The sequence below is a fragment of the Castor canadensis genome, chromosome 1 (assembly GCF_047511655.1).
Source record: "Castor canadensis chromosome 1, mCasCan1.hap1v2, whole genome shotgun sequence".
Lineage (NCBI taxonomy): Eukaryota > Metazoa > Chordata > Mammalia > Rodentia > Castoridae > Castor > Castor canadensis.
In genome coordinates, this window is record NC_133386.1 from 169093194 (window position 1) to 169118314 (window position 25121).

General features: G+C 45.7%; 1 long non-coding RNA gene across 1 annotated transcript; it reads left to right on the plus strand.

Moving 5' to 3' along the window:
- On the plus strand, positions 1 to 24239 carry LOC141411496 (uncharacterized). Its single transcript, XR_012436287.1, has 3 exons — positions 1 to 689; positions 23340 to 23409; positions 24126 to 24239. It is a non-coding gene; the product is annotated as an uncharacterized lncRNA (long non-coding RNA).
- The last annotated feature ends 882 nt before the right edge of the window (positions 24240 to 25121 follow it).

Genomic DNA, 25121 nt, shown 5'->3' on the forward strand with positions numbered 1-25121 from the left:
CTCATCCAAGTTCGGTCCAGGGACAATTTAGGAACCCTCAAGCCTGGGGCCCTAAGCCTCTGGATCCTCCCAAGAGGAAAAAGAATGATAAATGAAGCAACAAAGAATACCACCAATATCAGCCTCCATCCCTCCTGGTCAGTCCCCCACCCCCACAGCCGTGAGTGGAGTTCGATCCCCGGCATGCGGCGGCCGAGGGAACCGCAAAGTTTGCCGGGCCTATAGGACTGTCCTTCCCTCTCCCCCGCGCTATCCCCCTCTGCTCCGCGGGACCTCGGCTTGCCTTTCAAATTCATAAATAAATAAACTCTTGGGCCTGAAAAATTCGAATAGTAATTCCTATAATAATCCAAATTATACGAGAAGATGTGGGGGAGACAAGCCAACCACATATACCCTTTGATCAAGGAGGGCACTGGCGTGAGAAGGCAGCTAAGGAGGTCCCTGGCTCGCCCAGGGCGCCGGGCGAGGACTCTGGTCAGAGGTAATTTATGTCACCGCGTTTTCTCGCAGTGACAGCCGAATAAACACAATCTCCAATAAACATCTCTAATGAGGGGGGAGGCCCGAGGATGGCTGGGTTTGATTTATGACTGGAGGAGAAGGTCCATTTCCCACTGCAAAGCAGGCAACCTGCTCATCGCCCCGGCTCCGGGGAAAGGAAACCGCGGAAGAGGACTCTCGTCCAGGTAAGGTACGAGGCCGGTGGCCACTTCGCTCGTTGCCTCGCTTCCGGGCCGGGTGGGCAGAGAGGCTACCGCCTCTCAGAGTTGGAAGGGGATCCCAGGCACCTGTCATAGGTGTCCGAGATCCAAGCGTCCTCCAAAAGTGTCGCCAGAAGGTCTAGAGAGGGGGCGCCAGGAGCGCGAATGGGAGTGGGGGAGGGCGAGCCCGGCCTGGGCTAGAGGCCTCCCCAGCCTCCAGGGTGGGGTGCTCCCGTGCCCTTCCTAGGCTGGCCTGGGCGCCTCCATTAGCTCAGGGTTGGGATCCCGGGACTTTCGCCCTGCGGAACCATGAGTTAAAGTTTGAGGCCATCCCTTCCTTGAGCCACTTCGGGAAACTTCAACACCGGACTACGGCCATCCCGGAGAGGGAGGGTGGCAGGGCGACGCTCCGCCCGGCAGTCAGCAGCCGAGCTCCCCAGGCGCCCGCACGCTTCCCGCCGAGGCCGAGAGCGCTGCACCGGCCGTAACCCGAGCCCGCGTTCTAGCTCAGTGAGAATCGCTAATTATTAGGTCTTCCGAAGTGAGGCTCAAATCACACGCTGGGGGCTTTTACACGCTGCCCAGCTCTGAGGGCCGCATTCTTTCGTCCTCCGCTCATTTCGGGGAAACGAACTCCATCTCTCAGACTTTGTTACGGTCCAACCATCTACAGTTTGCAACCGCAGGAAACTTCTGTTACACCTCGTCCGCCTTTCGGCAGGGGTGCTTCCGCGGGCTTTCGGCGAAGCTAGAGTTGAATGTCAGGAATTGCTCTGCGGGAAAGATCTGGGTGCAAACTGCATCCCCACCTCCCGCATTTCTCACGATCGCAAGCGACTTCCTTAGACAGCAGCGACAGACACCCCCTCGCTCCCACCCTCGGATCATGGCCAGACTGGAAGTCCAATCTTGGGACTAGAACGTTTTGCTACTTTTGCAGAAAAACATGCTCCGCAAAGACAAGTCCTCCTCCACCCACTTCCTCTCCCGCCCTGGGTAACTCCCTTCCATTTTTGTATACCTCCTTTTAAAAGCAAAACTCAAGCCCGGGGGTCACTTGGGGGGGCTACGACTTGGGGGGATACCCGTCGCCGGCAACAGAGAGGCGCCGCGGGCTGCGGGGTGGGTCGGGGCCGGAGCCTGGGCGGTTACCTGGGAGCAGAGGGCGGGGTGGCAGGTGAGCCTGGCCGCGCGGGTTCCCACACTTCTCACCGCCGCTCGGCAGGGGAAGTGGCAGATCTGACAGCCTCGTTCTACGCGAGGACCTGCCCCAGAGTTTAAATGTCAAAGATAAGAAAAGAGGGTGCTCAGGCAGGCGCTAACTTTCCTTAATATCCACGCCAGCGCCGTCCTCATTGGCTGCCCGGCCCTCGTGACGTCATGGCGACCAGAGTTGGGTTCAGCTCCGCTGCAGACTAGCCTTCCAGCGCGGCGGGAGCCTCCCTCTCCCCACCCAGGGTCTGACCCGCTGCATCCCCTACTCTGGCTTTCCCTTGTCTGGCCGGTGACTGCACGCGCCCGGCCAAGGCCAGTCTTGTCTTCCTTTAGGGAGTAGATCCCCCCACCCCCCGGTAAACTGAACCTGTTCCGTGCGCCCGGATCCCATGGTCCTTGTCCCGAGGCTGGTCAGCTATCTCTCTGAGTAACTATCCTGTCCCCTCCTGGATTCTCTAAGGAGTCACTTCATCAGAGGGACACGAAGGACATGATGGGTTTGAAAGGGACTTTCCGGCAGCACTGGTTTCTGGAGGAGTTCGAAGCGTGAAGGGTAACTCAACCTGGACCCCGCGCCCAAAGGTCACCAGCTGGGCACAGACAGGGGCTCTGGAGAGAGGACAAGCAGTCCCTTCCCACAAAGTAGGCCAAATCGAAGCCCACTAAGTTTTCATGAGGGAAATCCCTATGGGATCTGCCTGGACTAAAACTGAAAGTCTCCAGCTGCGTAGAAAGTGTGGGTGATTGCATTTATCTTTGATGTGAGGGTTAATTGTGTTTTGTGGTCTAGAGGAGAAAAATGGGGGAATCGCACGTTCTGAGGTCAAGCTTTTGGCCTGCAGGTGCTCAGTAAATGACCGAAATTGGGGCGAGGTCCGCAGCATGCTGACCTCGCGGTCTTCGCACCCTTTGTGGTCTTCGAGACGGCTTAGAGAGCTGAGCCAGTCCATCTTGGAAAGGATACCCTGTCGCTCCCTCCCTTCCCCTCAAGAGAGGGGGCTGCTCAACTTCCAATCTCCTCCCCTCCGCTTGCATCCGGCTTTTGAATTTGGAAGTGACTGAAGTCGGGCCTGGAGGGGAAGGGGGCGCTTGTGGAATTAGTGGGAGGGGAAAGGAAGGGGCGTGGAATTGCCTTTAAGCAACTTCTGGGACACTATGCCCGGGTGGAACCAAACTTGCATATGTTGAGGCCAGGAGAGGGGCGTTTGGACAGCAGGAGGGTCCCGGGGTCAGATTCTGCGCTCATTGGTCGGGTGGGGGCAGCGAGGGGAAAGCCTTGTACAGATGGCACCACAGTGCAAGGTCGAGAGGTTTCCACTCTGCCCCCAGCACACCTTGACAGGTGTGGAACTTCGCAACGACTGGGGGTAGGCTCCAGGCAGTCAGCCTGCCCTCCTCTTGACCTGGCCAGCTCAGATTTTTTGTCTTGCTCCAAGAGTGGAGCCCGAGGTAGGAGTGGGGTGGAGAGGCTAAAGGGAGACTGTTGGAGAGGTGTGTGGGGGGAGTTGTTATTATTTACAAATGTTCCTCCCCCCGGTTCTTTTCTTTAGCCCAACTCCTTGGTCAGGGGCAAGGAGCATCTACTCCCCACTGGCCACTCTAACCTGGGTCTGGACCCTGGTGGTCCGGTCGCCCCAAGTCCTGTTCGGCTGGGAAATGACGCTCACTCCTTTGCTTTGGTTTCTTCGCCGCCATTGGCCATCTCTCCTGACCTAGTTTCTCGGTAAGCCCCTAGCTCCACTCCAGGACCTGGTCCAGCCCGGGCCCCAAATATCCTGAGGTCTATTCTATCCACCAGTTTCTTTGGGGTGGGGGCAACAAGTAGGCCACAGGCCTGGGTAGGCCTTCTCCGCTCTGCAGTTTCTGTCCGAGCCTCTTCCCTCACCCTCCCCTTGTCCCAACCGGAGGCAGCCTAGAGGGCTGCTCGGGGCTTGTTTGGAGTCTAGGCCATTAAGTGTGCGCGGATCCCTGCAACCCAGCAGGGTGCTCAAGAGCGACGCTGGAAACGCCACGGCCGCCGCCTGCTTATCTGCCTGTCAATAAAGGGCGCGCTCAGGCCGAGCCGCAGCTCAGGCTGCCGAGGCGAGGCCAGACCTCGGCCCTTCCGAGCTCCAGGCCAACGCAGGAGCCGCTCTCAAGTCGCCCCCGGCACTGACGGTGGGGCAGGAGGGAGCCGGTGCTGGGGTCGCCACCCCCGCTAGTTTAAGTTTAGCGGTAGCCTAAGCTTGACTCTCTGGATAGCTGGTGACCTTGGAGAACTCTGGAGACCCCAGCCGAAGCCGAATGGTGAGACCTTGCCTTAGGGGCAGTCAGGCAAGCCCTGTGTAGTGCCCAATCACCCAATCCTGGGCAGAGGCAGCCCCTCTAGGCTACATCGGCACACCAGGTGGGCCCAAAGACACCGCAGGTAGCTCGGGAGGCATGGTCAACGACTCAAGTGCCCCGGATGCCAAATGCTACTGGAGGAAGACTGTAGATAGGGTGCAAAGGGAAAGAAACTTTTTTTCCAAGCTTCCCCCAAGTCCGGGCTAGTCCACACTGCAATTCTCTGACAATTAGGGCAGCCCAAGCTCTGATTCTCCACAGCAGGAGTGAGAGAGCTCGGCAGCCGCCCATCTGTGGAGGCTCCTGGGCCAGCCCCAGCCCAGGACTGCCAGGAAGCCCAGAGCTTCCCCTCTAGGCAGCAGAAGTGAGACGTGGAGAGGGGGTGGAGAAAGGGGGCAAAGGAAAGAGTAGAATTCGTCTTGTGTGTTGGGAGGGTGAGAGGATGGACATGGGTCCTTGACTTGAATTATGGTTGAGATCTCTTGTTCCTGTCCAAGGTATGTTCCCCCACCCCCTCCTCCTTGTCTGTCTCTCTCCCCTAAGCTACTTTATACAAATAAAGCATCTTCCAGATTAATGGAGCCCCTCCCACTGGATCTGGGTTACAGAGTGAGTGACAAATATTGACTCAATATTTGTCTTTTCATTGAGAATAGGCAGTGACTCTCCCAACAATTGAAAAGTAGAAATAGACTTTTCCACTTAAACATTCCAATTTCATTTTACTAAGTCTGGACAATGCATTCTGTTACCTTCTATTTTAAAAAGTAGTATGCCTGGGCAGGTGCTAATTCCTAAAGGGGCTTAACAAAGGGTTTCCATTATGAAAATTAACAGGAGGAGAGTGAAAAGTCCCCACATATTTGGAAAAAAATACTGTGTATACTTTTGGGTCATTTCAAATAGCTAGACAAGCCAGTAATGCTAAGATCCTGGAAGGAATCAAATGAACTGGAGAGCATTTGTGGTTCTTGCTCTTCTTCCTTCTCCTCCACTTCCTCTTCTTTAAACAGCAAACTTGTTTTAACAAGATTTTTATTTTAAGTCAAAACTGGAAGAATATTTTGTGAATTCAAGCATCAAAAAAGAGAATAGTTAGCAAAGATAATATTTTCCATCTCTTCACCCTCATCTAAAGGACCAATTATATGCAATTCTGTAGTTTCTCTGCTACTCAATTACTTTCCTGCTCTCATACAAAGAAATGTCTTCAGTTTCTTCTGTCTGTCCTACCACACCATGAAAAGTTTTCTAAAACCTCTGAGAAAATCTGCAATCCTGCCAGTTTTCTTTTCTACTAAGAAAATCTCTACTACAATCAATTCAAGAAAACTCTGCTGTCTTCTCCTTTTAAACATTTTCATATTAAGTCACTTTGCGGCACCATGTTAGATTTCTTTCTCTTCCTTGTCCTGGTAGAGATGGAGACATTAGCTGAATTCCCTGGGGGTGATTGGATGCAATTCACTGAAAGTAGACAGGCACGTCCTGGATGTTAGAAATTCACTTTTTCTCAACGTGACAAGGCCGGCTTCGATCTACAATTGTATTTGAATGGGCAATGAGCGGAAAGATCTCTCATCATTAAGTCTGCTTCTACGTTAGCAAAATAAGGAGAGCCTTCATTTGCACACAAATGCTCATAAAACTCGGGTTCTCTGCAACCCTTTAATGAAAAGGGTTGGCTGCATAATTTAAACTGGAGGTGAAGCGAAGACAGAGAGAAGGAAGATGGGGGGTTTCAACTGCACACTCCCTTTCCCCCAAAAGGTCCATGTGATCGAGTTGACTTTTTTACTTTAAATCTTAAATAAGATGTGAGTTGTAACAAGAGGATTGGCACTTACTCCGTGACCCTTATAATTGGATTAAATATAGACTGAGACTTACAAAAACACACCAAGATTGACACCTGCCAACTGGACTTCCTTATGATTGATTGTGATGCTTCGTGCTGGCAACAATAATGAAATAAATTGTACGGATAAAACAGCACATTTGTCATTTCCGTGCCATGAGTGAGGAAGTCAACGAGTTAGGCAAGCTGTTAGCTGACAGGCGTGAGCGGGAGGCAAGCTAAAGAGATAAATAAGGATTCCAGGCATTGACAGGACAAATTATAACTTGTCACAACCTTTTTAAATTCAGAAGTTTTCAATTAACATATATATTGCTGTTACATATAAGATAAAGGGGTGCGGAGGTAAACACTAGCGGGGTGCAGGGATTCCACCCACCCCACAATCAGCGCCAAAGGCTTGGAAACCGGAACCTCTCTAGCTGCTTTTGAGGGTGATCACCAGTCCTGGCAAGCCAGGAGGGCACCCTCTGGTCAAGCTGCATGACCTGTTGGCCGGCCCTGGGCTCAGTAATGAGGTTAGGAGTTTGTGGGGGCTGAAGGGCGGCTCCTTCTTTTACTCAGACCCGCAGTTCAGGGTTCCAGGAGCACCCTGTCCGCACAGAAGCTAAGCTCCCATTTCGACAGAGAGCCTGGGCAAGGCCTGTGCCCAGGTCTGGCCCCAGAAGCCTTGCTCTCTGTCCACGTTTGGAGGTGTATGGAGCAAGAGGCCCAGAGCAGAGGGTTCCCCCTTTCACACTCCAAAATCTCCTTCTCAGGAGAGATTCTGAGCTTCTGGACCCAAAGTCTTAGCAAGGACCATGTCCTGAGGCCAGGCTTCCACCGCTGAAACCTGATGTGGCCCAAGGACCTCCTGGCTCTGGCCTCTTCTGATTTCCAGGCCCAGTGCCACCCTGGAGGAGGTCACAGAACTAGCTCTTTGTCCCACCCAAGAAGAGCTGCGAGTCCTTCCTCAGCCCTTGGTTACTGGACATAGTTTTAGGAGCTCTTCCTTGGTCTATGGGACTTGGGAAGAGAGGACACGCGGTCCCCTCCCCCCACCTCTGCTGTGGAGTTACCCCGTAGGGCTACAAGTTAGGCAGGACTTGGTGTGGTCTAGACTTGGTGGATGTCAGCAAAAACTTCTGTGGGTGGAGTTTGACAAGCTTGTAAGGGAATGTAAATTCAGTAACCATCCCCATGCCAAAGGAGGCTAACTTCTTAGTTTTAAAGCTTATCCCCATCCCAAACTGAAATACGGGTTTTGAGGTGCTTCTCTGAATGCTGGTCCCAGCCTCCTGCCAAACTCCAGCTAGAATGGAAAGGTCTGAGGCTGTGGCCAGTAGGCCTGGTCATGGTTGGGCAAGGGAGCTCGAGGCCGAAGGAAGGCAAAAGGACACCGATCCCGGCAGAAGGGGCAGTGGTACAGGCACAGCCCAAGTCATGAGGCCGCCCAAAGCCAAAAGCAGGAGTCCGGGAGGACTCCTCACTTCTTCTGGTGCTGCTGTCCGCTTCAGCTGTCCCTGATACCTAGCCAGGCGAAGCAGTGCTCAGGGAGCCCGCGCCTTCTGGTCCTTATAGGGAAGAGACCAGTCTTGCTGGCGAGGCCACAACAGGTCACTACAAACACTCCCAAAAAAGCCGCGTCCACCCCAAGCCCCACAGCTTCGAGTCTTAACCTCCCACAGCCTGCCACCAAATTAAACACCACGAAGGCTCTGATTCCTTGCAAAGATGGAGCCCAGGAAGAAAGGGAGGGAGGACAAAAAAGAAAGAAAGAAAGAAAGAAGATGAAAAAAGAAAACCCAAGTTACATGGAATTAGTTGGAAGCGACCGAATTCCCCAGCGACCGCAGCCATTAACATTATAATCTCAAACGCCATTTTTTATGTAACACTATTGTTAGTAAATCAACTCCTTAGGTCCTCCGAGACGCTGACCCCTGGCAATTCAGTGAAAGTGTAATTATCTCCCCAATCTTGGACAGATTTAAGAGATTACATTTCAACTAAATCTGTATCAATGCAATTCCCTCTTCCCCCAGCCTGCAGGTGCTAGGCACGGGAAATGGCGTCAGGCCCCAGCAGAACGCTTCACAAAGAGGAAAGGGCTTGCTGCGTACAGGGCCAAAAGAAATGAAGCCCCACATAAAATTACACCTATTTTTTTTTTTTGCCACGAAACCTGGTTCTTATATAGCAAAGTTAAACAAAGCAGCTATGCTAAATTAGCGTTACATAAAGGCGAGTTTAATGCTCGGTTACAGTCAACTGGTGTATCTCTGATGGCTAATTGTCTATCAAAATTAAAGAGAAAAGAACAAATGATTCGTTATAAGAAGGTGTTAAAAGCTTCAACAAAAGGACATTTCACAAATATAATATCGGCAGCTCAGGGATTGCCCGCGGGGTTGTTCAGGCCCCGGCCCTGCTCAGCTATGAGAAGTGGGGAGAAGCGGAGTGCTATTTGCCTGGCAAGAGCTCATTTCCTCCCAAATGAGTATAATAAAAACCTGAGAGGCGATGTTAGTGTAAAGATCGGGATTAATCCTAATCCGCACGATTGGACGTGGGCTTCAAAGGCGACCCCCTTACTCTCTCTGCCCAGGCTGGGAGTGGAGGGCGCTTTGCCATCCCCCCCAGGGACATCGCATCCAACTCGCCACTGCCCGGTGTTCAAGGACAAGAGGGAGCTAGCACCGAGCACCGGGCCTCAGTTTCAACAAAGGAGAGCGGGTTGCGGCGATCCTGGCTCTTCCCGGCTTTTACTGGGCTGGAAGGACACCATTCCGAGTCTCTCAGTGATCTCGGAGGTCCCGGCACAATCCCGCACGTGCCTCTCCGACGCTCAGCCGCGGCCTGAGGGTGGGGGGAGTGCTGAACAACCAGCCCACACCCCCACCCCCGCCTCAGGCTAGGAAGGACACAGAATATAATGTGACGGCCCCCTTCCCTAAAGCGACACCAGATCCAGAAACTCCTGGCATATTTGTTGTTCAAAGTTAATTAAACCTGAAATCAACTAAAACGCGCGCGCCAGGCGCACGGAGGCCGATTTTCCGACCGGTGTAGCCTGTCCGCAGCGCCAGAGATGCGGCGAGGGCCGCCGAGGTTCGCTCAATCCAGCGAAGTCTCTGTAAAACAATCTGAGGCTGGGGAATAAAAGCCAAAACCAAATCAGGCAGCAAGAGTAACAAACCGTCCGGAAAATGGATCCACGGAGCCGCAAGAATGTACTTTTTTTTTTTTATCTTTGACAACTTGTGTCCTAAAGAAAGTGTATTGAAGATAATTGAAATGATTACAATTCATTGCTGCCTGACTTTGAATATGAACAGTCACATAATGACATCTCGCCATACAACAACAGTTTAATTTCCATTATCCGACTTCGGAATCCTTGCGCCAGCCGCCGGGGCAACGCAGCGCTAATGCAGAAATCTTGGCTCCCGCCTGCATTATTCATTTCAGGGGCGTGCGGGTGGGGTAGGAGTGGAGAGTGGGTGCCCCCGACACACACACACACACACACACACACACACACACACACACACACACACGTTTTGAAAATTCCAAGGACCAACGGACACCGAGGAGCCCAGAACCGTGAGAATCGCCATCAAGGGGCCACTTTGCCCGACGGGGCTGCGGGTGACCGCGAGTTCTAGGGGTCTTCTTATCCTCCAGGGTTCTCAGACCCTCACTAGACGCATCCTTCAGCTCCTGCCCTAGTCGGGTGGGCTCCAGGGAGGGCCGAGGCTGGGGTCCTCTCGCGGGACACCCCTCCTTCCTTCATCCTTTCCTCTTCTTTCCAGCCCTCATGTCCTTTCCTTCTTTGAACTTCAGAGCTCCCAGGCTCGTGTGCAGGGCCGGACGGGTTTAGCTCCGGGGGTCCCTTCTCGGATTTGCCAGTTGCTCTGCCTTGACCCTGTTCCAGCCCCCGCCAGCCCCACCCCGCGGCATCCCCCACTCTCCGACCACCTAGAAAGAGCTAAGAAAGAGTGGCTTTGCATGGGGCGGACGCTGGCGCTCACCTTAGGGCACGGCCTCAGGGGAGCCTCAAGGCCGTGGGGGAGGGGGGAAGTGCGCGCTGGGCCAAGGCCTCTGCAGTGCGCGGGCGCTGGTTGGGCCCGGCGCCCCCTCCCCAGGCACGCTGTCTTGGGGACAGACCCTCACCCCCTCCAAGGAACTACCGCCTCTTTAAAAAAAGACCATCTGGTAATTGTCTTTCTTTAGATCTTCCCTTAATTATGCTTTTAATTAAAGATGGTTCAAGGCACCGGACCACATGAAGGGTAGTAATTACAAATTACATTACAAACCCGACAGATGTAGTGGGATCTGCTGGGAAAAAGGTACTGGAATAAAAATTTGACTAAACTTTGGGATAAATTAATCGGCGGCTTGGAGAACAGAAGCACAGTTCTGATTATGTAGACTCCAGCCAGGATTTAAGTTTTGTGTCATGATTGTTTTCATATTTCTTTGACGTCTATTGATTTGGAGGCAGCTGCAAGCCTTTGTCACAGGAGAGAAGAGCAGTCACAATATATTAGCTTGATGGCATAACTCGAGCCTGAGAGGCGAGCGGAGCCAGAGTGACGGGGGCGCACGTGACCCCTTGCCCGCAGCCTTTGGGCCCAGCCCTCACTTCTAACTTGTTCTAACAGGAATAATGGAGTGTTACTACAATTGCACGGTCAGAAGGTTCTTTTCTTTCTAGAACGAGACGCGACTGGCAGGAGTTCCGTGGCGGAAGTGTCTCCACGCCCCGCACCCCGCGGCCAGGGCGCCCACGCCGGGCTCAGTGGCCATTTCAGGCCCCGGCTCCTGGACTGCGACGGACGCTGGGTTGGAAGAAGTTCCGGAGATCCGATCTTGGCCTCCAGGCCCCTGGCCAAGTTCTCGCTCCCGCCCCTTTTTTGGGGGGACGGGGGGAAGGGGCTCTCGCCCGGGACGAGCGGCTGTAGGACTCCGGACCCGGAAGGCGACTGCCAGGCGGTGCGCGGCCGGCCGCTCGTCCGCAGCGTGACGCAGATTGTGGGCCTAGAAGGGAGGAAACTGGATCATTTCCTTCGCTAATCGTCGCCCCAGTTTCTCTTCCCCTCACCCCCACCGCGTCCCCGCCATCGCCCAGCCTCGAACACGCTTCCAAGCCGGAGTCTGACTCACTTTGAGCCTCTGGCTGCACTTTATGGAAGAACTATACGTGCCCATCACTCACCCATCTATTTGCCTCGGGGGAGCCAGCATGGACAATTAAACACACCCGCTTGGGGTGAGATGATCGAGACTTTCTCCGAACCACAGGCGTTCGGAAATTGACGCAACCCTAATTTTAGCACCTTGCTGTAGATGAGCGTTCTTCGCAAAGGTGTGTGATCCACGCCTGATCTAAACCGAGAGAAAGAAACAGGGCTGTCGTTGCAGAAGACGCAGCCTTCTTGACACTTCTTGCTTCCCGGGGAAGGAAAGTTTTTCTTTTGATTCGTCCTCTCACTGTGCTTCTCTTTTCCTTCCGTTACAGTTTCTGAGAGGAATGTAAATATTTTGACTGGACCTCTGCATGGGGCTTTTTTAACACCAGGCACAATCATCTGTGAATACTGTAGTCCATAGTTTCAAAACTTGGGTGTAAGAGTCTGTGTTACTGAGGAATCCCACAGAATTGATGGCGACCTCTTAACTCCTCACTTGTGCAATAAAGTGAAGAATTCCCTAGAGAGTGTCCAAATTTTAAGACTGCTACTTTCCTGTTGTTGTCAATGAACAAAAAGCAATGGAAAAACTATACGTGCCCATCATTCACCCATCTATTTGCCTCGGGGGAGCCAGCATGGACAATTAAACCTTTGATGAGGTTGTGGCAAGATCAAATCTCACTGTTTCCCTCTTCCACCCTTTCCTGCTAAGTCTTAGGTATAGGAAGTATGTAAAAGTCATAGAAATAACACTTTTAAAAATTAAAAATCCTGTCTGGCTCCTCTGTGTATTTGAAGTGTGAATTTCTTTTCCTGTTTTGGTACTTATACAAAGCAGATATGTTCAAACAGATAGGCAAAGTTCAGATAAACTAAAATTCAGAAGAAAATAGTGCTAAGGTTTCCATACTTTCTGTGTCCAACACAAACTGCATAACATTTTTTCCATCTAAAATGAAGCATAATGCATCACTCACTCAATTTGTGTTTTTAAAAACTAAATGTTCCCCAATATTGATGTATCCATGTTTTCACAGTCTGAAAATATTTCTAAATACAGCTATGACATAAAAATATTAACTGCAACTCTTTTGTTGGCATTAGTGACCGTACCTTATTCTTGATTTTTAAATACCCTCGCTGTTCATGCTGATTGTGGCCAATCTAGGTTCTAGATGGCTTGTTTAGGAAGATTATGTATTCTGTGTTTATTTATATCCAGTTCTTGTGTAATGTAATGAGTATTTTAAATAAAACATCTTGTTCACCTCTAAATCACTTTTAAAAAAATTAAATACCCTATATTTATGACAAATAAAGCTGATAACTTTTGTTTCCTCTATAACAATTTAAAATGTATAAAACACAACAATGAGAATTTAACAGTCCTATATGATGCCGAAAAAATGCTTCAGAGTAGAAAAAAAGGACAATGTTGTTAGAACTGTCTGTAATATTACTTGTGGTCCTAATTTCTTTTTAAGGTAAAGAATCTGAATTCTTCAGCTAATATTATTCAGTTTTCTCATCTTATATTTCTAATGGAATTCTGACCAGTGCTCTGTCTTCCTTTACTGTCTTCCCATAGCTAATGAGTGCACTATGGAAGTTCAGTAAATATAAATTACTGCTCTAAAGAGTAAGAGATGGCTATTTTGTGTCTCAGTGTTCTTTCCCCACAATCTGTTCAAAAATCTTTTTTTTTTTAAACAAATCCCATTGTAGCTATTTCCCCTCAATTCCATGATGAAAGTGAATGGCAAATGCCATTCAATTTAGAGGAACTCAAGCACAAGAATATAAAGGTTTTCGTCAAAGTCTCCTTCAAATCTATTTTTGGACCTGGAAACAGAACTAGACTGGAGGCAAAATCAGTACACATCTCTGATTCTATATGAGGCTACTTGAAGCAGGTGGTTTTGGGGGTTCATCTTAGAAACAGAAAACATGCATGGAAGTATGTGTTCTTTAGAGATTGACAGCTCCAGCAGATCCCAGGGGGATACAACAACTCATGCTTGTAGCACCTCAGCTTGCAGACCAAGAAGACTCCCCCCACTACCTCTCTGTTTTCTTTTTCTTCCCCCACCCCACCCCCACCTAGCCTTTTCTGTGTTTGTCAGCTAAACCAGAGAGCAGCCTCCAACATCTTGCCTTTAGGGATTTCCTCTGACTTTGTCACATTCCCTGGAGAAATTTGAAATCCTGGAGTCGATGGAGGGATTACAGAGAGCCACAAACATTATTCTCCCTCTAATCCATCTGGGGCAGATGCAGTATTGATAACAACCTTTCTGTTACTTGACAGTTTCAGACCATTCAAATGAGAACAAATGATAGGAATTTGGTGGTGGAGGTGGGACAGGAAGGACAATTGGTAGAGTCTTTTTTTTCTAGGCACATGGTAGAGTCTTTCGACTTCTGTTCTTTCAATACAAACTCTATTCCAAAATCATGGAATCAAGTGCAAAATTAAATACTTCTCACTCAGTTCTCTTGAAGTGATTTATTTTCTCTTTTAGTTATGGGAGTGCACTTTGATTGGGGAGTTGACACATTTATGTCCCAAGAAACTTACTTTGTTCCTAGCACTAGACAGCGCTCAGTTGTTTGAATTTTGTGGCTTCAGTTTGCTTGGCTCTCCCTTCTTGAAGCTACTCTGTTAAGCAATAAGGAAGCCTATTTGCATTAGATAATAAGAATCAGGGACAAGACAGACACAATGCTGATTAAATAAGGGCTCAGATCCCACTTTGAGAGCTCCCTGATAACCACAGCCACAATCATATTGGGAGGTCAAGCAAAAATCTGAAGATAAAATCAATGTCAGTTTTCTGTTGTGGCAACAGACAGGCCCATCAAAATCATATTAGTAAATCCTGTCATCAGGCACCTCACTGTCATTGATGAATTCAGTTATGCTGTGGGTCAAATATCTCCTCACCTATAAGAGAATGTTTATAGCATCCGTCACTCCGGCACAGACTTGCACAGAAAATATGCTAACAATTATAGTGCCCAGCAGCAGACCGGGCTGCTTTGTATGGTAAGGTGAACGGAGATGTTGGGGATGTCCAAGTAGAATCTGGAGTGTGGAAAGGGCTAAACTATTAGGCATGAAGGAGGGGTTAGGAAAGTCAGGAGTTAGTTACTCCCCAATTAGAGCTTTATGGGGATCACTCCAGGAATATTCATTTTATCTGTTGGTTAATTTACTAAATAATTTTAATATGATTTTTTTTAGTATAATTATGAATTCATATGGTTCAGGATTCTAAAGTTTAAAATATATTTTGTGAATGTTTTCCTTCCTACTCTTTCATCCTGCTGCCCAATTCTTACCCTACAGAAGCAACCTGTATTAATAATTTCTTGTGTATGGAGGAGTTTTAAAAATACAAAACCTAAGGTCTACTTAATGAGGCTCTTTGAGATGGTGGCTTTAATAAGTGTGTTTTAATTTTTTTCCAGCCAGGTATGCTGGTGCGTGTTTATAATCCCAGCACTTGGGAGACTGAGGCAGCAGGATCGAGTGTTAGAGGCCAGCCTGGGCTACAGGCTCAAAAAAATAAAGCAAAACAAAACAAAACAAAGTCTTTTCATATAATTTTGCTGGGTTGGGAACTTCATTGACTTTTAGACTCCCTTCAAACAGTGAGATTCTGTGGAAAGCTATATTGTATGTAATAGCATTTGTTCCATCCATTCCTATAATTTATGTAAAGTCGTTCCTAAACCAGTCCTATAATTTATGTAACTCAGCTAGTAAATAGAGTCAGTAATTTTGAGGCTATACCTCATATCACATCTAACAGCAAAATGCACCCATACTTTGACAGAATTGTTACAAACTGTTTTGAAATAATTTTGAATTTTGATAGAAATGAATTATTGTTTTTTATGATTTAAACTTTGTTACGTCTATGGGTTGGATTGCAGCTGGTGTGTTGATATAATGTAGACTTTTTTAGTCAAGTGAATACTTATTAATGCTTACTTTCCAGGTTTTTTTTTTTTTTTTTAAAGTTTGGCACCATTGGTATTTGAACTTAGGACCTCACACTTGCTAGGCAGGTGCTCTTACTGCTTGAGCCACTCCACCAGGTCAAACATTTTTCAAGCCCTTGAAGAGTCTGTAGATTTTAGGTACTATCCTTGGGGTACCTGTTTTAGTTGTAACTGTAATAAAGACTTCTAGTAGCAATTCAGTGGGTTAAAGAAGATGGAAGTGTATTTCTCTCTTATCAATGTCTTGTGTTTCAGGGACTTTTTTGTTTTTTTTGTTTTTGCTTTTGTTTTTGTTTTTTTTGGCAAAACCCTGGTTTGAACTCAGGGTCTACACCCTGAGCCACTCCACCAGCCCTTTTTTGTGATTGGGTTTTTCAAGATAAGATCTCACAAGCTATTTCCACCAGCTGGGTTCCAACCACAATCTTTCTGTAGCAAGGATTACAGGTGTGAGTCATGGGTGCCTGACTCAGGGAAATTTTTGATGTGATCAAAAATGTAAGAACCTGTATTTCTTAGGTCATTACTTTTTTTCTAGGCCACAGATGGAAAAAGAGTGAGGAGGCATGTCTGTGGTCTGTAGGTCTCCTTTGGAACCGTCACACATCCCTTATATTCTCATTCCTTTCTCTAGAACATAGTCCCCTGGCCAAGACAGGCTACAAGTAAAAGTGATCAACCCACCTGCAAAGAGAAGAAAAGATAACAGATTGTGGTGAGCAACCAGCAGCATCTGAAATAATGTATAATGCAGTTTAGGGACTGTCACAGTAATCCAGTTAAGAGCTAGTGATGGTGGCAGTGATAGTTGTGAGAGAGGCTAGGTAGAGTTTAAAGTTTTTTCTAATGGATTGGACAGGATGTGAAAGAAAGCCAAGTCAAAGATGCTTTCAAGGTCTTGGCCTGAGAAACTGGAAAGAATGGATTTGCCATTTATAGAGATAGGAAGACTATTGAGGAGGTATAGGATAAATAATGAATTTGGTATTGGACAAATTGGATTTGAGATGACTATTGAATGCTAAGTAGAAATGTCATATAAGGGTTGGATATATGAGTTCTTCTGTGAGACTGAAGTAAATCAGCAAGGGAGTCAAGAGAAGTGGTCTAAGGGACATGCCAATGTTTAGGGGTTGGGAGATGAGGAGAAACCAGTTAACAAGATTGAATGGAGCATCCAGCAAGGCAGGAACATAACCAAGGAAAGGTGGTGCACAAGAGGCTAGTGGGGAAAGGAATTTAGGAGGGAGGCTATGATCGATTGCCAATCTATTATTGTAAAATCTCAAATGCTGTAAACAGGTCAGGTTGGATGAGGACTGAAAATTGACTGTTGGATTTATCAATGTGGAGGTTATTGGTGAATAAAAGGAAAAAAAAAAACAGAAGAAAAAAAACAAATAAATAAAATTTGATAGACACTGCCAAGTTGTCCCCTCCCCAAATCATATACCAATTTACACTTCCCCAGCAGTATGAGTGCCCCTTTTGTTCCAGACCATATCCATTTGCCTCTTCTGGAGGTCTGCAAAGAAGCAATCTGTTGGACAGAGGAAGAGGGAAAGGAGAGTATGTGTACATTGAATACACTTGACACCCTGTTGAGTCCTGGGCTTGTTCTGCTGATCTGGTTGCTTTGGGGGGGGTCCCCCTTCTCTCTGGGAACCTTGGGGATCTCAGCTGAGAGACTGTTGGTGAGGGGCACTAGGGCACTCTCCTTCAGTTTGGCTTAATGTCTGCTTGTCAGTCCACTGCTACCCAGGCACAACATGTCCTGATGGCTGATAATACACATTTTGTGTGTTCTAGCTGGTTCTCGGTCGTAAAGTCAAGTGTTTATTTGTTCACATCAGTGACAGTCTTCAGGCTCTGGGAGCTCACCTTGATCTTTAATTGTAATCACAAAATCAGAGCCCCACTGTCATCTCAATGGCCTTCTCAGACTCCAAATTTTAGAAGGCCTATTGGCCGTGTTCCAGATGTGTAGGACATGTGGACACTTCCATGGAAAAGCAACCTTCCCATCGCCTTCCCCTGATTTAAAATAAAGTACAGAGGAAGAGAAAGCCGTGTTCCCTGAGGCTCTGGACCCTGCAGAGCACCAATAATTTGCATAAACCATGGTACCCACTTTTGGTTTTAAGGCCACTTAATGGGCTTCATTTCTTAATCCCAAACCACAGATTAATCTTTCCAGAATGAGTCCATGGAGGAGAACAGCTACACATTTATTCCGAGGGCTATCAGCAGTTGAAAACAATGTGCAATTCATTGTAATAGGTAGAAAAACCCAAGAAAAATGAGTCTTTCCATGTGTATGGTAGACATTTCCAAGGGCAACTCACTTTTCTCTTCATTTTTTTTTTTAAAGAAGAGTGTTTCAGTTTTTATAAAAATTGACACATTTAAAGTAAAAATGAGACCAGAGATGGTAGTTCACCCTGTAATCCCAGCACTCAGGAGGCTGCTGCAGAGGATTGTGAGTAGGAGGCCAGCTTGGGCTACATAGCAAAACCTTGTCTCAAAATAAATGAATAAATAATAATTTAAATTAAAAAGTCAAATAATGCAGAAAAACATAATGAAAAAAGTTTTTAAATAAATTTTTGTTAGGATATATTGAAGAAGGTTTTTGTTTTGTTTTGTTTTAAACCATGACATATGAGATCCTATAGTCTAGAAAAAGAAAACTTTGCATTTTGGTGGAACTAATTTCCAGAAACATTCTATCCATTTACGCATATATATGAGCCATACTCTTTTTAACAGCCTTTTTCCCAATAAAAATGCAATTACCATCCCCTTGTCACATTGTTGATACATGTATGTATTATATATGTATATATTTATTTAAATATTCTTTGGGTAGCATTGGGGATTGAAACCAAAGCCTTTTGAATAATAGGCAAGCCCTCTACCACAGAGCTATACCCCAGCCCTACGATGCTGTAATGTCGCTAAACATTTTATTCTTTTAGTGCATCACTGTTGAATTAGCCAGCTCTGATAAGGAGGGACAGTTAGGATTTTTCCAAGTTTTTTTAAGTTGTGTGTGTGATTGCAAACAATATTGCTAGAACTACCTTCACAGCTTCCATTTTCCTTGTTATATGTTCTAGAAAGTAAAACTAAAGGATTGAAAGAGTTTATACTATTTAAAGTGTCTTATTTTATTGATATTTTGAATTTATTTTTGAGATGAGGTCTTGCTCTGTTGTCCTTGCTGGCTTCAAACTCTTGGATGTAAGCACTCCTTCTGCCTCATCCCCTGAGTAGCTGGGATTATAGATACATGCCACTGTGCCCAGCTCCTAAACTATTCTAGAAAGACATAGAACTGCAGTTCCATAGCAAATTATGAGAGTACCTATCTCTCCATATAGTAGCAGACATGGCAAAATAGCATTAATATTTATGTTTCCAATTTGATAGATGAAATTATATTGATTTTAATTTGCACTTTTTTTGTAGGACTGGAGGACCTGCTTTGCAAATGCTCTACCACTTGAGCCACACCTCCAGTCCATTTTGCTCTGGTTATTTTGGAGATGAGTGTCTCATGAACTATTTGCCTGGGCTGGTCTTGAACCCTGATCTTCCCAATCTCAGCTTCCCAAGTAGCTAGGATTATAGGCGTGAGCCACTGGCACCTGGCTGGATTTCTTTATTAATGAAATTTGACCCTTTTATCATATCAAGAGCAAGTTTGTATCCTTTGCTCATTAAAATAAAAAAAAGGAGTAAAGCCCAAGAGTTGTGGAAGCCTTAGGGTAACTCAGGAATTCCCTGTCAGAAAAACATGATCCTTTGTATAAATTCTTCAGCCTTGATTTAGGAGAGTTGTAATGAGCCAGGTAAATATATAAGGCAGGGTTCATGCTAACTGTATGTGAAGTCAGTGATAGAACTTGTCCTTCAGTTAGTATCAAAGTACAGTGTGCTCTGAATTCTCAATGTGCATTTAATAAGTTTTTAAAAAGTGATTACTCTTATTCTATTGTGTGTGTGTGTGTGTGTGTGTGTGTGTGTGTGTGTGTATGTGTTGGGTATTTTTGAGACAGGGTTTGGAGAACTATTTGCCTGGGCTTGTCTTGAACCTCAATCCTCCTGATCATTGCCTCTTGAGTAGCTAGGATTGTAGGCATGAGCCACCAGCACCCAGCATTACTGTTACTTTAAAATAAGTAATAGAACACAATGGAATTTTATGCAGCCATGAAGAAGAACGAAATGTTATCATTCGCTGGTAAATGGATGGAATTGGAGAACATCATTCTGAATGAGGTTAGCCTGGCCCAAAAGACCAAAAATCGTATGTTCTCCCTCATATGTGGACATTAGATCAAGGGCAAACACAACAAGGGGATTGGACTTTGAGTACATGATAAAAGCTTTAGCACACAGGGAGGTGTGAGGATAGGTAAGACACCTAAAAAATTAGTTAGCATTTGTTGCCCTCAACGCTGAGAAACTAAAGCAGATACCTTAAAAGCAACTGAGGCCAATAGAAAAAGGGGACCAGGAACTAGAGAAAAGGTGAGATCAAAAAGAATTAACCTAGAAGGTAACACACACGCACAGAAAATTAATGTAAGTCAATGCCCTGTATAGCTATCCTTATCTCAAACAGCAACAACCCTTGTCCCTTCCTGTTATTGCTTATACTCTCTCTTCAACAAAACTAGAAATAAGGGCAAAATAGTTTCTGCTGGGTATTGAGGGGGTAGGGGGGAGAGGGAGGGGGCGGAGTGGATGGTAAGGGAGGGGGTGGGGGCAGGGGGAGAAATGACCCAAGCTTTGTATGCACATATGAATAATAATAAAAATAAATAAATAAAATAAAATAAGAAATAGATGCACGTTGTTGAAAGATAAGTCTTCCCTTTCTTGTACCACCTAGTTCCCCTCTCAAAGGCAACCATTCTTGTCTTATATATGTGCCTAGAAATACTGTGCATATTCACGTAATTATATTCTCTCTCTCTGTCATCCTTCCTCCTCATGGAAATGAAAAGATACCATTCACTTAATACTATATCTTTTACCTAACACTATATCTTAGAGACTCATTATTCCATTCCACTGTCTTGCTGTGCCAAATTTATTTACTGATTTAAAAAGTCTTTTGCTGTTACAAATCAAAGTGGCAATGAATGTTCTTACACATGAGTCATTTTTTCATGAGTGTGGGTGTATATTTGTTGGGCAAATTGTCAAGAAGTGGAATCACTGAGTCACAGGGCTTCCTTTTTTCTTTTCTTTCTTACTTTTTTTTTTGGCAACACTGGGGTTTGAACTCAGGGCCTCATACTTGCTAGTCAGACACTTTTTCACTTGAGCCCTTTTTGTGTTGTTTTTTTTTTTTTTGAGATAAGGTCCCATGAACTATTTGCCTGGGACTGGCTTGGAAACACCATCCTCTTGATCTCTGCCTCCTAAGTAGCTAGGATTACAGGTGTGAGCCACCAGTGCCTGGCTAGAGCTTATGTATTTTTAATCTTAAAAGAAAATCTGGCTACGTGATTAAGTACAACTATTTTATAGCTCTTATTTAAACATATCAGCAGTGTCTCTGTTGGAAGGAACTCCAAAGTTTCTTTCTGGAAATGTCACAGCTAGGTGCAAACTATAAATCCTTGGAATGTATGAACAAGGTATCAGACTTGGAGACGTGGGTCTCACCTGTCAAAAGTAATGTCACAGTAAACCCACAAACCTTGGAGGGTTTGAAGTGTTTCCTACTCATGCTGTCAACATTGCACAATGTAGGTGACACTACCTGTTTTTGTTTTTTTAATACTTTTGAGGCGGAATCTCACTGTATATCCCAGGCTGGCTTCAAACTCTCAATCCTCCTGCCTCAGAGTCCTGAGTGCTGAGATTGCAGACATGTGTCATCATGCCCAGCCGCTATTTATAATTAATTAAGCTAAATAATATGGAATTACATGGGAGTCTATAGATTAAAGTCATTTTTAGCCTCAAAATGGCAATTTTTCATTCACATTTTGTTAACATTTCAACTAATATTAAGTTTATTTCTTGGTATCTTAGGGACAGTTCCTTAGGGAACTGCTGAAGTTTTATAGGGAAAGTGTATCTGGGACCTGGGAAGCAGAGAGATGGGCATGAAGACGGAAAAGACAGACATGAGTATCCTAAGACAAGGGTGTAGGAGACCACGGGGAAGGGAATGGACAGGTCTCTGAAGACAAAACTGTGCAGAAAGGAACGATGTCTCATTTCTATAAATTTTCATGAACTGAGTGGGTCTCCCAGCTCCCTGTGTGAAGCAGAAAACTTCAGCAGCAAGAATAATTGGGACAGGAATGACCCACATCCCCAAATATATGCATCTGGATTAGGGTTGTGACCTTAAAAGAGAAGCTGATGGGGATTGGAATTTTGGTACATTTTGGGACTTGGTGCTGAAACATTAGTTGACCTTAGGGCCTAAATCTGCCCCATTGGCACACACTTTAAAATGGCCTTGAATTTCATTAGGTTAATTGCTAAGGGGATGGTTATAGGGTTTTCGCCACTCTTGGAGAAAAGTTATTCTAGAACACTGGGATAAATACACAGTGAGAGAAATTGTGGGTTTTTAAAAAATTATAGATACAACATAGCAACACTACAGTTCAGAAATTAAGGGGAAACCCCCCCTATAATCACTACCCTAGCAAAACAGCTCAGAGTGTTTACCTAATGCTTCTGCTCCTTGACAATTTGCTTTCATATTTTTACACTGTTGCAGTCTCAAGCTTTTCCACTTTACATCTCAGTTTTGCTAATTATCATCTGAAGTGCCTGCATGCAGCCCGTGGAGTGCTTGAACTATAATTCGCCTATTTATTCCTCCATTCTCAGATATTCCAGGTTACTTCCAATTTTATGCTGTTGGAGGGTAAGGGGGAAAGCATGTTTTTGATCTCTGGGCCTGAAAAAAGGGTCACATGTTAGTTTTTTTTCTTAAGGTAAGTTGCTCTGACACATAGCTTCCTTCTGTCAGCAGAGAATATTTTACTAGAACTAAAGAAGATTCTATACTATAGAATAGCAAAGCTCTGACAGCAGTTTTTGGTGAATAATGAGTTGACAGCAACACGAGCTATTATTATTACTGGTCAGGGCTCTTGGTCATCCATACCAGAAAGAGACCCACAAAAAGAATCTATTGGGAAGGTGTTGAATCACCCACAGAGAATTAGGATCAACAAAGGGAGACTGGCAACAGAACTGTAGCCCTACTTGAGCTGTAGGACTTGTCTGGTTTCTGGACACTTCTGCTGATGTCACCGCCATCTACATCCCTGGGCCTGGTTGGCAGTACTGATCCTTACCAGGAATAATTCTAGATAGCCCTTGCTGTCTAGAATTCTAGATCTGAAGGGAGGAGGTTCTGAACCTAACTTATGGTTCCTAAATCATACAATTATAGTGGGAGACAGAGCCCTGCCTCCCACCAAGACTCTTACTTCAGGGAGAGCAGTCCCAAATGGGAAGGCTGTCCCAGTGCTGGAGGGTGGAGGGAGTGGATTGGTAAGTTTTCATTTGCTCAGACTCCTCCTCAGGCACAAGACGGCTCCGTTAATACAGGGGATTTCAACCCAGCTCAGTGCCTGAAGGTGAAAATGGGACAAACAGTAAGTCCCCTATACCAGCAAAAGTGCCCCTGGGAAACCTTCTGTTGCCATTTTCCCCCTCTCAAAGAGTCTCAAAAACTCAACTTGAGACTATGACTCACATCAGGAGAGGATTACTTTGTTTCCTTGGCTATTGAGTCCTGGTATAATTAGCTAAATGTCTCTTCCCTTCTGCATTCTTAAAATAGGAATTAAAGATGGAGATGGGGTCCGGAGTGGGGGTGGGGAAAAACCCAACACTACCTATATTTCTTATGAAAGGTCACTAACAGTTAGGAAATTTAACTCAAACCCAAACATGAACAGTATTTATTTAAGCTAGGAAATACACAAATCAAGGAAAATTGATTGCAACTTAATTGCATAATTTACTTAAGCTCTCCTATGGTTTCTCTTTATTTAGGATGAAATCCAGAATCTTTTCCCTGACCTATAAGACCCTGCATGATCTTGACTCCTGCCATCTCATCCAGGTACTGTTCTCTACTCTCAAGCCCAGTTTTAGCTTTCTTCTTGATCCTTCTGTTCTTGTCATGCTGCTCCTTCTTCCTGGAAGCCCAAACATCACTGGCCCATCTATCACTGTACTTCTGGTCTCAGCTAAAACATTCGCTTTAGGGAAACTGCCTTCCCTGACCCCAGACCAGGTTTGGTACCCTGTTATGTATTCCCTCCCATAGCAACTTGCCTTTTGGATCACTCTTTATGCCTGTTACACCTGTGAATTCTATGAGCATGGAGACTTTGATCAAACTTTGCACTGTTTCTCCACTACCTGGAACAGTACCTGGAAGAGAGCTGGCACTCAATAAACAAGAGAGAACAAACCAAGTGAAAGGATGAAAGAGTTATAGTTTTGCCTGTGCCTACATTAACCATGCCCCAAAGTGTGCAGGCTACTTTGTTTTTCTTTTTGCACAGTTTTAGATTTAAAGAAGAGTTGCAAAGATTGTAGAGTTCTTATAAATGCTTCATTCAGCTTCCTCTAATGTTAACTAGTCTGTCTTAACACAGCACATTGAACCAAAACTAAGTCTAATTATAGTTTTCTTGGTCTTCTATCATTATTTACTGTCCTCTGTCAGTCTGTCTTTCATGACTTTGATACTGTTCAGAAATCCTGTAGAGGTCAGCTATTTTATGAAATGTCACTTGACTTGGGTTAATCGTATTGTCACATGATTTCTAGGGCTACAAATTTAGGAGACGAATACCATGGGATGCCTTTCAAATCTCACCAAATCAGAGGATTACATGATGCTGACGTGTCAAGTACCTGGCTTATTCGGTGTCTACCAGATTTTGCCAGGTAAAGTTACAACTTTTCTCTTTCCCTACTTTAGTTGGCAGAAGCAAGTCACTAAGTTTAGTTTCTACTTTGGGAGAGGAGCTTCAGTTTTATCTCCTGGAGAAAAGAGAATCAAACAATTTGTAGACACAGGTTGAAACCACCATAGTAATTTATTTTGTGGGAGAAACTTCAAGGTTATGCAACCATCCTGACTTTTTAAAAATAAATTTAAAAATTAGGATATATTCATTATGCAGGGGAGATTCATAGTGACATTTCTGATTACCCCATTGTCTCTCCCCTCAGAACCCTCCTCCCCACTAAAAGCAGTTGCAAGAGGTTCTTAGTTCTGTTTCATATAAGTATATGAAGTCCATCTCCCATATACCATCACCTTCACCCTCTCCCTCCCACTAGTACCCCCTCTACTGTACCTATTCTACAGTTCTGTTTTTCACTATTAATATTTAATTTGATATTAAAAGGGGTGTCTCAGTGTATGCCTACTGTGGGTATACTTTACTTTGGTCAGTTCAACCCCTTCCATTACTCTCCCTTACCCCTTTACCTCCCACTCCCCATTTTCCAACAGCTTTTAATTCACATCCTTCTATCCTCTACATTCACATCTTATTAAAGTTTCACCAACAAATATTAACACTGATCAGTTAATCAATGGCCTTCTATGTAGCAACTATTGTTCTTGTTTGTATAAAGAATATAAATTCATGCTTATAAAGACTTATGAGGGCTGAGCATGGTGTTGCTAACCCATAATCCCAGCTATTTGGGAGGCAGAGATAGGGAAGATTGAGGTTTGAGGCCAAGCAGGGCAAAAAGTTAGCAAGACCCCATCTCAACCAGAAAAGCTGCATGTGGCAGTGCACATCTGTC